Source organism: Propithecus coquereli, unplaced genomic scaffold (assembly GCF_000956105.1).
Source record: "Propithecus coquereli isolate 6110/MARCELLA unplaced genomic scaffold, Pcoq_1.0 Scaffold53, whole genome shotgun sequence".
Lineage (NCBI taxonomy): Eukaryota > Metazoa > Chordata > Mammalia > Primates > Indriidae > Propithecus > Propithecus coquereli.
This window is the reverse complement of record NW_012151174.1, coordinates 3,891,851-3,905,438: the sequence shown is the minus strand read 5'-3', so window position 1 is coordinate 3,905,438 and position 13,588 is coordinate 3,891,851. Positions and strand designations below refer to the sequence as shown.

Below are 13,588 nucleotides of genomic sequence, written 5' to 3'. Positions count from 1 at the left end.
AGGAAAATATTGATCTTTAAAAACTGATCTAATGATATTTAATTATTGATAAGTAAAACTACTTTGGTAAAAGTCTGAATTTTATGATCAGACTGAAAATTTATGAGGGACTACACAGGATCTGCAAGTGTACTAAAATATTCTGAACACTTGGGTGACATTTGCTTTATTGTCATGCTGATATTCTGTAAAATCATATATACTATGGTAGTGAGAATAGGCAGTAGTTATGTTTTATGAGAAAAATTCAAGTTCTAAAAGTAATAGAATTTTAATTTTGAGTCAGCGTTAACAACTTTTCCTGTCTCTAAATGAATTATAGAAACAGAAATGCAAAGAAAAGGAAAGAAATTTGTAATTCCTATCCTTTAAAGCAAGACTAAACATAGAAAAACAAAGAATTTTGTCTTTAATTGGTTTGTTTTTATCTAACCTTTGATAGAAAAAAAATCCCATTATATTTTTATTGACATCTTTTGTTTTCTGTCCATGTGCCCCACAGCTAGTGATTTCTAAAAACATTTTCAATAATTCTGGCTCTATTTCTTTCCTCTTGCCCTTAAATGCCTTCCGGGTCCTATTCTCTTTACACTTTTATCACCTACAGATGACTCTTTAATTTATTCTTTTGATCAAAATTCCCGTGTCTGAATGAGTCTAAATTAGTGACATCTAATCGTGGTGATTCCTGAATGAAATTTCCACAAACCTTTCAGCATGCAGCACTCTGTATGGTTAAAAATTAAAATGTGAGGCCAGTTTTGACAGGAAAGGTAAACATAAAAATTCTTTCTTGAGCAATGCTAGGCAATGTATAAATATCACTGATGAGTCATGGTAAAAATTGCAGAAGTCAACACTAGGTGATAGCACCTTATGATAAAGTACTTTGTTATTCCACAATTTTTATAATATTGTATCAAATTGGATCCCTCAAAAGCACAGTAAAATTGAGGAATATATCCCCTTAACACAGCCCCTACACTTAAGTGCCACCATTTTTCACCAAATATTTGAGGGCCTACTCTACGTATGGCATGCCAATATTATGAGGGGTTTCCTTTGGTTTTTGAATTTATGAAACATGTTTTCTTTTCAAGACCCAAAGAATAGCTTTTGGTGCATCCTCATAGCAACTTAATACGGTAAGATCCTCAATAACAAGGAAGATATGAGAACACACTGCTCATTCAAGAAACATTTGTGAAACACCTACTCTGTGTCTAGTCTAGTGATAGACACTGCTGGGAGGTAGGATATTAATAAATCAGTTCCTAACTTCAGCAGCCTATATCTTAAAGAGGGAACTGGGGGAGAGAGAAGACATAAACTAACATTTATTGAGCAATGTGCAAGATCTCTCACAAATGTTCTCATTTAATCTTAACAATCATTTTGTGATGTACTTAGTATTTCTTTGATAGAGAAAAACCAGTCTCAGAGCACTTAAGTAGGACCCCGATGGTCACAAGACTAATAAAAACAGGGGCAAGGATCTCACCTCAGCTCCGTCATATTGATGGTCTGTCGTCTTTCTGTGCACCACACCAGTCTCTAGAAGGCAGAAAGAAAAAGTACCATGGAAATAAATGGTTCTAGAAATGCATAGTGCTGTGCCTTCTTGGAAGGGGAAGCAATTATGAAAAGATACTCAAAAAATAAAGATGAAACTGATAATCTATTAAACTGGAAATCAGACTTTCTCTTACCATTCTTGATACAGTAAAACAGACTGAAAAATGAAGTGTGAAAACCCTGAGAAACATGCACGCGGGATGAAAGCAGAACGTCTCAGATTCTGCCTGCTTTCCATTTCTCTGCAGCCTGACTGTTCACACATGCTCCGTGCCCGCAACAGCTGTGGAGGTGCAAGGTTGCTAAGTGATTGTATGGAACTTCCGGTGCAGCGCACTTGCTTTACTATTTAGATTGTTATGGAAAAGTTTCCTGCCTGTGGTCCTCTTTATAGGCAGGACTTATGGGAGAGTAACAGTTGTAAAGCAGAATCTAAACTTTAAAATGAAAATGTACCTGATAACTCATATAGAATCCAGTCATAGGAGAGTAATGGTGATCAGAAACAGACTCGGAGATACACATAAAATACATAAAATACTTGCCCCCCCCGCCGCAATTTACTCCTCTTTCACCTACTGCTGCCATTACTACTCTGAGAAGAATGTTTGTGTGTAAACAGTTGAATTCTTCCATATATGAGAAAAAGGTCCTTTTTCTGAGAGTGTAAGTTTGGCAATGTTAAAAGATATATTAGATGCATTAAAAAAAGGAATAGTTTCCAATGGATTGGAGTATTTATGTCAGCTGCTCTTAGTTTCTTACATTAAGTTTTGATTCCTTGGGTACTTGAGTAACTGATAATATTTAGGCTTCGTATTCTGACAATCATTTATCATTTACGTTGGGTAAGATAAAAGTTATTTTTCCCCTCCCCAACCTTACAAAGGTAAAATTGACCAATAAAAATTGTATATATTTATAGTATACAACATAATGTTTATATATATATAGTGAAATTATTAAAACAAGCTAATTAACATATCCATCACCTCACACACTTTATTTTTGTGGTGAGAACATATAAGAACCACTCTGTCAGCAATTTTAAAGTATACAATACAGTATTATTAACTGTCGTCACCATGCTGTACAATAGATCTCCAGGATTTACTCATCCTGTGTGATTGAAACTTTGGAACCTTTGACCAACATCTCTTCATTTCCCCTACTCCACACAGCTCCTAGCAACCACCATGCTTCTCTCTGCTTCTATGAATTTAACTTTTTTAGATTCTACATATGAGATCATATTCTACATATAAGGTCATACAGCATTTTCCTTTCTGTGTCTGGCTTATTTCACTTACATAAAGACCTCCAGGTTCATTCCTATTGTCACAAATGACAGACTTTCCTTCCTTTGAAAGACTGAATACTATTCCATTGTCTGTCTGTCTATCTGCCTACCTATCTATCACATTTTATTTATCCATTCTTCATGCTGAGGTCTTGATTTCATTTTCTTTGGATATATACCCAGAGTGAGATTGCTGAATCATATCGTAGTTCCATGTTTAATTTTTCGAGGAACCTCCATACTGTTTTCCATAATGGCTGTACCAATTTACATCCCGCTAACAGTGTACAAGGGTTTTCTTTTCTCCACATCCTTGTCAACACTTACCTTTTATCTTTTTGATAATAGCCATTTCAACAGTTATGAGGTGATATTTCATTGATCTTTTAATTTGCATTTCTTTGATGATTATAAATGTTGAGAGTTTTTCCATATACCTTTTGGCTATTTGAATGTCTTCTTTTGAGAAATGCCTATTCAGATCCTTTTCCCATTTTTCAATTGGATTATTTGTTTTCTTTATTGAGTTGTTTGAGTTCCTTATACATCTTGGATATTAACTCTTTATCAGCTGTACAGTTTGCAAATACTTTCTTCCATTCTGTGAGTTATCTCTCCTCTCTTGATTGTTTCCTTTGCTGTGCAGAAGCTGTTAAATTTTATGTAATCCCATATGCCTATTTCTTCTTTTGTTCCCTGTCCTTTTGGAGTCATATCCAAAAATCACTATCACCTATGTCAAGAAGATTTTTCTCCCTGTTTTCTTCTAATCATTTCACAATTTCAGGTCTTATATTTAAGTCTGGTAGTCACTGTGATTATCACATTTAAAACAATAGAGTCCATGTCATAGTGTTAACTAAATCTAAGAAAAATTGCAGTATTAGAAAAGTTCCAAAAACATTAAAAATACATTTCACTTGAAATTTTCTATTTACATGACATATCAAAGATAAAAGCAAAATATGTCAAAATAGAATTCTTCTTATATCATGGTGAGATTCTTCTCAAGCTGCAGAATGATTTCCTTAAAGGCAGAATCCTCTGCCCAGTTGGCTTTACTCTCCAAAATGAGGTTCTGGAACACATGTTGAGTAACAGTAATAATTTGTGTCTCCATCTATAGGTTTTGTCTTATGGTCTTTATCTTGGCCAAATTTCCCATACCGTCCAAATCGTTTTTCTGTTTGTTCTTTTCAGTATGTATTTCCTAAAGCTTACCTTCTGAAGCTTGCTTTAATTGCAATTTCTTCTTTTAAATATCAAACAATTTTTCCTCTAAATTCCTGAGATTATTGCAGTGATTTCATTATTAATTTATTTAGTGTTAATATGTGTTTCATGCTATCCGTAAGCACAGTATTTTTTATTTTACTTAACTCCAGGTTTTACTTTTAAGTGCAGTTGAAATTGCATCCTATCCAATGTAAGATTTTTCATTTTAAAAGTAATTTTTACCTTGTTTTTATCTCTTCCATATCATTTTCCATGTGTTTAATTTTAGCTTTGATTTGCTTTTCTTCAATGATTTGTACTGGAGGTTTTTTTTCTACATTTGCATTAACTATAGATTTATATTCTAAGAGTTGTCGTTTTGTCTGTGCTCTCAGTCTGAGCAGCAGGGTCATGCGGTCCTCACTGTGTACTGCCTGTGCACCAGTGATGTGCTGTCTCCCACCTGCCCTGCCTTCCACCGGGCTTGGTGGTGGCTTTCTTCTCTGGCTGCTTCTCCATTGCTCTTTGACACAAAGAGCTACCACTCAGGGCAGGCAGAAGCCTCTCAGAAGGGGTCCTTAATGACAGGGATTACATTGATCTGTAGAATGCTTTGGGTAGTGGGACACTTTAGCAATATTAATTCTTTCAATCCATGAACATGGGATATCTTTCCATTTATTTGTGTCTTGTTTAATTTCTTTTATTACTATTTTATGGTTTTCATGTTTACCTCCTTAGTTCAATTTATTCCTAAGTATTTTATTCTTTTTCATATCAATTTTTCTAATTCTTCAGATCATTTGTTTTTATTAATAGTATACAGACATTTAACTGGTTTTTGTATGTTGATTGCTTGTGTTTGATTTAGGTACTTCAATTTTGGGTACATATATATTAATATATTATACTGTATTGTCAGGAAATAATGGCAAAAAAAAAGTCTGTATATGTTCATTACAGACACAATCATCCAATTATTTTCCAAATGTTTTAAATACTTGGTTGGTTGAGTGCATGGACATGGAACCCATAAACATAGAGGGCCAACTGCATTGATATGTAAGGACTTACTATTGACGTTTTGTTAGTTGTCTTTTGACCATTTCATATGTCCTTTGTTACTTCTTAAAATATTTTCCTGTCTACCTTTGTTTTGTGATTTGATTATTTTCTGTAATAGTTTGCTTTAATTCCTTGCTCTTTGTCTTTTGAATATCTTCTTTATGTTCTTGTTTTGTGGTTACCATGAAGACTTTAAAACATCTTATAGTTGTACAAGTCTATTGTAAGATGCTACCATCTTAAATTTAATCACATACAGAAGCTCTTCACTTTTGCTCCCCCCACCATTTTATGTTTTTGAAGCCACAGGTTATTTTTTTTATATTGTGTATCCATTAACAAGTTATTGTACCTACCATTCTTTTTAATACTTTTATCTTTTAAATTTTATGCTAAGTTATACACTACCATTACAGCATTGTAGTATACCGAGTTGGACTATGTACTTACTTTTACCAGTGAGTTTAATACTTTCACTTGCTTTCATATTATAATTATTGTTTTTTTTTTTAATTTCAGCTTGAAAAACTCCCTTTAGTATTTCTTGTAAGGCTGGTCTAGTGGTGATGATCTCAGCTTTTGTTTGTCTGGGAAAGTCTTTATCTCTCCTTCATTTCTGAAGGACAGTTTTGTCAGGTAAAATATTCTTGTTTGGTATTTTTTTTCTTTTAGCACTTTTAATATATTATCCCACATTCTCCTGGTCTGCAAAGTTTCTGCGGAGAAATTCACTAAAAGCCTTATTGACATTCCTTTGTATGTAATATGCTTTTTTCTCTTCCTGCTTTCAAAATTACCTCTTTATCCTTGCTTTTTTGACAGTTTTATTGTAACATGTCTAAATGAAGTCTTCTTAGCTTGAATCTAATTGGAGCCTTTTGAACTTCCTGTTCCTAGATAATCACATCTTTCCCAAGATCTGAGAGGTTTTCAGACATTATTTTTTAAATGAGCTTTTGTTCTTTTCTCATTCTCTTCTCCTCTGAAACTCCTATAATTCAAATATTAGCTCTCTTGATGCTTTTCTGTAGATCACTTAGGCTTTTTTCATTCATTTTCATTTCTTTTTCTTTTTCTCATCTGACTGGATGATTTCAAATGATCTGTTTTCAATTTTGCTTATTCTCTCTTTTGCTTGATCGAATCTGCTGTTGAAGCTCTCTATTGCTATTTTAGTTCAGTATCGTATTCTTTAGCTCTAGAATTTCTGTTCAGTTCTTTTTTTATTATTTCTATCTCCTTGTCAAGCTTCTAATTTTGTTCTTATATTGTCCTCCTGATTTTATTAAATTATCTGTGTTCTCACTGATCTTCATTAGAAACGTTATTTTAATTCTTTGTTAGGCAAATTGTGGTTCTCCAATTCTTTGGGGCTTTTTACTGGAAGTTTATTGTGTTCCTTCAGTGCTGTTGTTTCCCTGCTTATTCATGATCCTTATAGTCTTGCATAGGTGTCTGCATATTTCAAGAAGCAGTCACCTCTTCCAGACTTTGTAGAATGGTTTTGGAAAGGAAAGACATTCACTTAGGGTAGGGACGAGCATGATGGAGCATTCCTTTGCATGGGTCTAGGGGTGTGGGGAGCCATGTGTTAGGGCCTTTGGTATCTCCAGGTCTAAGGAGTGGGGCATGATATCTCATTGGCTTAGGCATCTTGGGTTCATCATGCTGGAAACTGCATAGTCCTTGATAACCAGTGGTGCAGGAGGACCCTGGTGGCTGTGAGACCTGTAGAGATCCTCAGTAGTCCTCTTGGTCTAGCAGAAAGGGACCAGGGCAGGCAATCTTTGGGGCTGGGGCTGACATCGTACACTTACTATGCTGTGGGGTCTGGCTACAGCCGTATGCATGGTGGTGGGGTCAAGTTGCAAGCACATGCAAGGTGGCAAGGGACCAGGGCCAGGTGCAGGGACTGGGGCTTATTCTGAATCCACACATGGCAGTGGGGGCTGGGGGTGTTTGTGCACATGGCTACAGAAGTCGGGGCTGGCAGTGTGTATGTGTGAATGCAGGGCACAGCAGTGGACTGGCAATAGTGGTCAGACTGCTTATGAGTACCTGCATAGCTGCAGGGCCCAAGTTGGCAATAAGCTGGCATATGGCTACAGGATGCAAGCTCAGTCATGGTGGCAAGTTCCAGTGAGTGGGAATGACATGTGTAGCTATGGGGACGGGGTTGGCCGCAAGCAGGTGTGACGTTACAGTGGCCAGTTATGGACACATGTATGGCAGTGGGGGCTGGTGACAGGGACGCGGCAATTATATGCACAAGCCCAGCTGCAGGGATCATTTGTGGACCTGTGCAGGGTGAAGGGGTCTTGGGCTTGTGGTGGGATCATGGGGACATTTGTGAGCACAAACATGGTGCACGTGCCTGCTTCTTGAACTGGGAGCCTCATGCTGGCGGTAGCTGGGGCAGCTCTGGGTTGGTAAAGAGGGAAGGTGATGATGACTCAGCTACCTGGAGACTGGGAAGTTGGGGTTCTCAGTGGCAAAACTTCAAGGGGTCAGCTGTGGCTGTGCTGTGCTCGCTGTTGGTTTTCTCACTGGTGATGGGGTCCTCTGTGGAGCAAGCTGCTGGGGTTGACGATGGCAGATGATGTGGGGTCCTTGGTGGTGAAAGCTGTGGGGAGTACACAGTGGCGGCAAAGGCTGCTGAGATCTCAGTGGGGAAGCCTGCTTGGATCCCGTGCAGAGCAGGCCACTAGGGACGGTGGTGGCTCCCACTGTGTGGCTGACAGCCTTGTCCGTCTTTGTTTCCAGTGGTCTCCAGCCATCTCAGCCACGCCAGTGTCCTCAGTGATCTGAGAGGGGTGAAAAGAAAGCTAGTCCTTTGGGCAGTGCCGCCAAAGTCTGAGTGAGAAGGTTGTTGGCGCATTCTCCTTCTCTCTGAAAAGGGGCTTCATGAGCCAGAGTGTTTCCTGTCTATGCTGAACGATGCTGCACTGGGTGGGGGGAATGGTGAGGGGGCCATCAGACAAAATGAAACTGTTCGGGCTTCCCTTTGTGTGTGGTGATTCTCAGGGTTTTTCTTCCACTGGGTAGCTGTAGCTTTTCAAATGGACTCCTGAATTTGTTTGAAATTATTAATATTTTTATTTGTGGATAACTGTCCAGTTTTTGGTTTTTGGGAAGAAAACATAGGCGTGGATCTCTTAGTATACTACCTTGCTGACATTTCTAAAGGCTCTTGTCCTAACACAATAGTTGGCAAACTACAGCTGCCTGTTTTTGTAAATACAGCAATAGCTTTATTGGAACACAGCCACACCCGTTTGTTGACATATTGTCAGTGGTGGCATTCAAGCTGCACTAGCAGTTGGGTAGCTGTGACCTTATTGTCCGGAAAGCCAAAGATAGCTACTATCCCGACCTCCAAGAAAAAGTTCGCTGAACTCCTACTGGAAGCACCAAGGCCTCACCTAAGTTTACTTGTGCTCAATTCTAAAAATAAGTAATCACACAGCTGAATTTTCAAAGCTAATGTTGCTTTAATAACACTATCCTTATAATTGTATTTTAAAAAACATTAAAAGCTTTTGGACGAGGAAACCAGGAATGGAATATACACAGTTTATTGATTTCCTTTTGCCACAAATTTGCTTCCACTTGCTTTCAAATACTCGTTCTCCTTCACACTAGCTTATCTGGCCTCAGTTTTTAAACCTGACATCTTTAAAGAGGAGGAAGTGCACAAAAAGATAATGCCCAGCAACATTTGGTCTGTGGGTTTCTGTTGTTGTCCTGTGGATTCTTCCCATCGCTTGCGTCCCTGTCCCACTGAAAAGTCTTAAGATGTTAATTATTCTCTGTGTTCATCCTGTTCTATTTCAATTTTGCCAGTTTTCTCGATTTAACACTCTCATCACCATTATTTGAAAACTGGGACAAACAAAAATCCTGTTGTAGAAATGGTTGGGAATTTTAATAAGCTCAAGTTTTGACTTGTTGGTACTTGAGTAACAGATAACTCCGAGGGCAATGGAAAAGACAATGACGTTTACCAATTCTTTTAGAATTCTTGGTAGTAGAGGACAGCACAAGAGCAACATATTTGATGCATATAAACGGAGAGAATTTTAGGGTGATTTTCTGAAAGAAACTATGCATCACATTTCTTGTGTCTTTGGGTTTTTCTTAAACTACTGCTTGGTATAATTGCTAAAAGGGAATTATATAATGCAAAGCTGGAGAAACTTCTTGTCTAGTAATATCAGTATTAATATTATAAGAACAGCATAGAGAGGTTCAGACATCTGTTTTAAGACAAAAACTCAAATACTGGGAGGAAATAAACCACAGGCGATCTGGAGAATTTGATGGGAACAACTACGCAATTTTAATTATAATTTTGCAAATATTCAGAAATAATAACTCTATTACCTTGATGTATATTTTCATGAGGAATCCATAAAATAAATTCAAAGGCAAGCAGATTGCCGTCACTAATAGTATCATTTCTCTTTAGAAACAGAATACAATTGCTGCATGTTGCTTTTTGAAAAACATATTAATGGTGTCATCTGAAGACAACAAACAACATTTAACTATTTTCTACATTTCCTGTTTAAAATGCCTTTCCTTATGGCTTTTGTCAAATGGTTAGGGAAGAATAACCCCATGAAGATGCCTGATTACCTTGGCTAATTTCAGTATCTCAGGTCTTCTCTAGATGGCAGTCAACACACAGGGATTTAAAACTGTTTTGGTTGAAAGCCACGTTAAGAAAGCTCCGGTGTTTCCACATCAGGATATTTTGTTTGTTATAGTTCTCGGATAATGGTGATGGGAGTGTTAAACTAGGAAGGTGATATAAGTGCGATAGAAAAGGATGTATACAGGGAATTATGCACATCTTAAGGTATCTTAATTATGCATTGGGACAAGAGAGCAAGGGACATGACAAGTCTACAGAGAATGGAGGGAAATAAAACCAACAGACTAAAATTTGATCTCATTCTGTGTTGCCAGCTATCACTTTTTTATGCATTGTGTCATCTTTGATGACTACATATTAAAAACCTGAGCCCAGTTAAGCTTATTTGAAAGGAAATGAGTATTTGGAATTGTACGGATATAAATTTGAGACAAGAAAACAGCAAGACATATTTTATGTCTTCTATATTCCATTCCTAGTTTTCTACATCCAAAGGACTTCTGCTCGTTTTAACAATAGGATTAAAAGTGAAGTGTCATTAATGCAACGTTGCTTTTGGAAAGCTCTAGTGCAATGTTATTTGGAAAGCTCTAGTGCAGTGCTTGGATTGAGTCCTGGTAAACTTAAATGAAGTTTGTACTTGGTGCTCCTTAAAAGCAAAAGCAATCGATCAGTGTTTTAGGACAATAATCCTTAACTTGCCCATTTAAAACGAATTTTTGATGGTGAATCCTGAGGAAAATTGATCAGACAGCACATATTCAACATGTTAAAAATATTTTTTGACTGCTTACTATGTACTGAACCCTGTGCCAGGGATTTAGTTAGTCATTGGTCTCCGTTCCAATGGCCTCATTGATGTATGCTCTGCCAGGACAGATAAACTCAGAGTCAAATGAGAACCCCTGTTTGTTGTTTCATGGTTGGAAAGGAATTGCACTGTATTATTATTTAATTAGGTGTCCAAATTGTCATGGTCAGATAAAAGAAGAAATTAGGCTATATAAAAATAAGGGTGGCAGTATGGAGTTTTTAAAAAAATTTCTGTCCTTGTCTATCTATGCTCATGAGAGGTGCAGCGTGGAGTGGTCCTAGATCTCATTTCAATGAGAACTCTGGAGGGGACACGGGACCCCAACAGAAGGAGCTGGAGTAGACTCATGGATTTTTAGGGGGCTGCCGAAACACAAACCAGAGGAATGTGCATGATCCACGTCAAGGGAAGTGTAGAAATAAAGGAATTTCTTAAGAGTATGTGCATGTACTTATGAAAGAAAGAGTGAGCTGTAAAAACCTACCAGATCTAGAAAGCAAGACGAAAACTTTCAACAGTACTGGTGAAGTGAGAACTCGACTTCACTACCTCCCTCCTCCATCACCTTCTCTCTAAAACAACTGCAGAGTGTAGAGACCAAGGTGAGCAGGCTAAAAAACAAAATTGGTGGGAAGAAAAAAAGATGCTAGAAAGATGTCTACAGGTTTCTTGCTCGCAGCAGACTCTTCATAAATGGAGTATTGATATAAAATAAGCATGGAGTTTTGATTGCTATATGAATTAGATAATATATTAAATAATTTTTAATTTAAATTATAATCGAAGTTTAAATTGCCTGTAGGACTTGTAATTACTTAGTATTGATCCAAAAGTTATGGGACTTCCCAAGTTTTCACTCCAGGTAAGTGGGAGGATAGGAAATTGTAGGGAAATGTATTCACTTCAGTCAGGTTAAGACTTACATTGTTAACATTTCCTTTTGTCTCAAAGCAATGAGAAAGGAAAATGTCATATGAAATCATACAAAAGTAATAAGATCTAAACTTGAACAAGTGGAAAAAAATCAGGATTTTAGGTTCCCTTGTATTGACAAATTACTGACCCCAATCTTTAGCAAAAATAAAATGAGCACTGTCTCATAAGCAGTAAAACATCTATAGGTTATTCAGGAAAGAATCTGATCTGTGAGTCATTTGACAACAAAAACGTTTTACAACAGCTATGAACAAATTAACCTAAGAAGGTATCCACAGGCAAGAACAAAAACAACAGTGAGCAGAACATACAAGGAAGTTAGCTAGAAGACTAGAAAGAAATTAGCCATGATATAAATGGAAAACATCATTTTTCATTGAAGAAAGGTTGTTTGAAGGTGATGAGGTCTGGTTTTATTTGTTTATATTTTTTCTTTTGATAAGTTTTTTCCCCCAAAGAGTTAAGTGCTTCATTAGTAAACAACCGAATGGGTGGAAATTGTATAGGAACACGTTATTAAAAATTTTGGCTTAGAATTGTGTGTTAGTTTATAATTTCATAGACTATCCAAAAACTTCGAGTTGTATACAAAATTCTTGACTGCTAAAAAAAAAAAAAAGAACAACAATGTGTTATGATTAACTCTTGATCTAAAGCAACTAACACCCGAATTTCATGATTTCATGCAACCACTGTATTTTAATTCATGATTTTGTGGGTCGGGATTCTGGAAGAGCCAGGCTGGGTGATTCATCTCTGATCGATTGGGCAGCGACAGGGGCTGTAGGACGTGCCTGGAGACGACGTCTCCACTCAGCTGTCTGGTGCCCCTTGGCCTCTCCTGTTTCCATACAGCATCTCACACGCAGCGGTTTCAGGAAAGTAGCTCTGGCCTCCAGATCAAGATGCAGACACCTGTTCCCCTACAGGCTGAGCCTGGAACTGGAGTCTCTCCTCCCTGAAACTCCCTCCTGTCTGAGCTGTCACAGCCCAGTGTGGCTTCAAGGGAAGGAAATAGATCCCACCACACCCTGGAAGGAGAGTCAGCGCTCTGCCGCTTTCTTCAACCCTCCATGCTACGGTTCTTGACCTTTTAAGTTTATGGAAGATCTGAGGAGAATATGGGAAAATGAACTTTCCCCACAGTTTGTATGCACTTTTGGTGGAAACACTTACCCTGAAGACTAAAATGTCTAAAATAAAGCAGCTTGATGAGTGAAATTATGGAAATAGTATTATAATCGTTCCCTTGATGTCAGATCCATTGGTCCTTTCACGAAATCCCTCTCTCCCTGGTCCTCTTCTTCCCTCCTTAAGCGCACCTGGTCTTCCTCTTTCTCAGCCTAAACCTTCTCCTCCTTCCCCCTGGGGTCTGTCTTCGAAAGGATCTTCGTTGTAGTTCAGCAGTTATAATTTCACAAGTTCATTCCTCTCAGGGTGGTAATAAACCTATGAAGTATGACTGGGTCAATATTTCTCCAAATGAGTTCTTTTGTCTATAATTTATACCCAGCAGCAGGCACTCTGTGAACAGAAAGACCGAAAGGAAGTAATCTCCTGGGACAACATTTTAATAGCCCGACGTCATTGCCACTACCCAGCTCTCAGGCTGTGCACTGGTATAACCTTGCCAGCTATCTGGATTTGGTTTCTTATCAGCCCCCGCAAATACAGGTCACTTCTCAATTTTGTTCTGTAAACATATGATTGCTGCATCCTGCAGGAATTGAAATTCGGCATCCCAGCCTTGGGAATTTTTTCAGAATCAACAAAAGGCTTCCTTGGCTTTGTCTTTTTATGCGGATGCTTTGCATCCCGCTCACATGCCCTGCAATGTAATCTCAAGACACAGCTGCTGTTTCAGAGAGTTCATTCATGTCAGCAGCAATTAAAAAGCCCTTTGTTTTCCAAACATGCTTCCCAGCTTGCCTCGAAGAGGTTTTCAAACAATGATTCCTGCAGCTTGAGAAAAGGAACGTTTATTGTGTATGGCAAAAAGGGTGTGCCGTCTTCACTTCCAGCCTTG

At 37.9% G+C, this 13,588-nt stretch overlaps 1 pseudogene; it reads right to left on the bottom strand.

Moving 5' to 3' along the window:
* Positions 1 to 3,860: 3,860 nt before the first annotated feature.
* Positions 3,861 to 7,280, bottom strand: LOC105820503 (annotated as a pseudogene).
* Between the last annotated feature and the right edge of the window lie 6,308 nt (positions 7,281 to 13,588).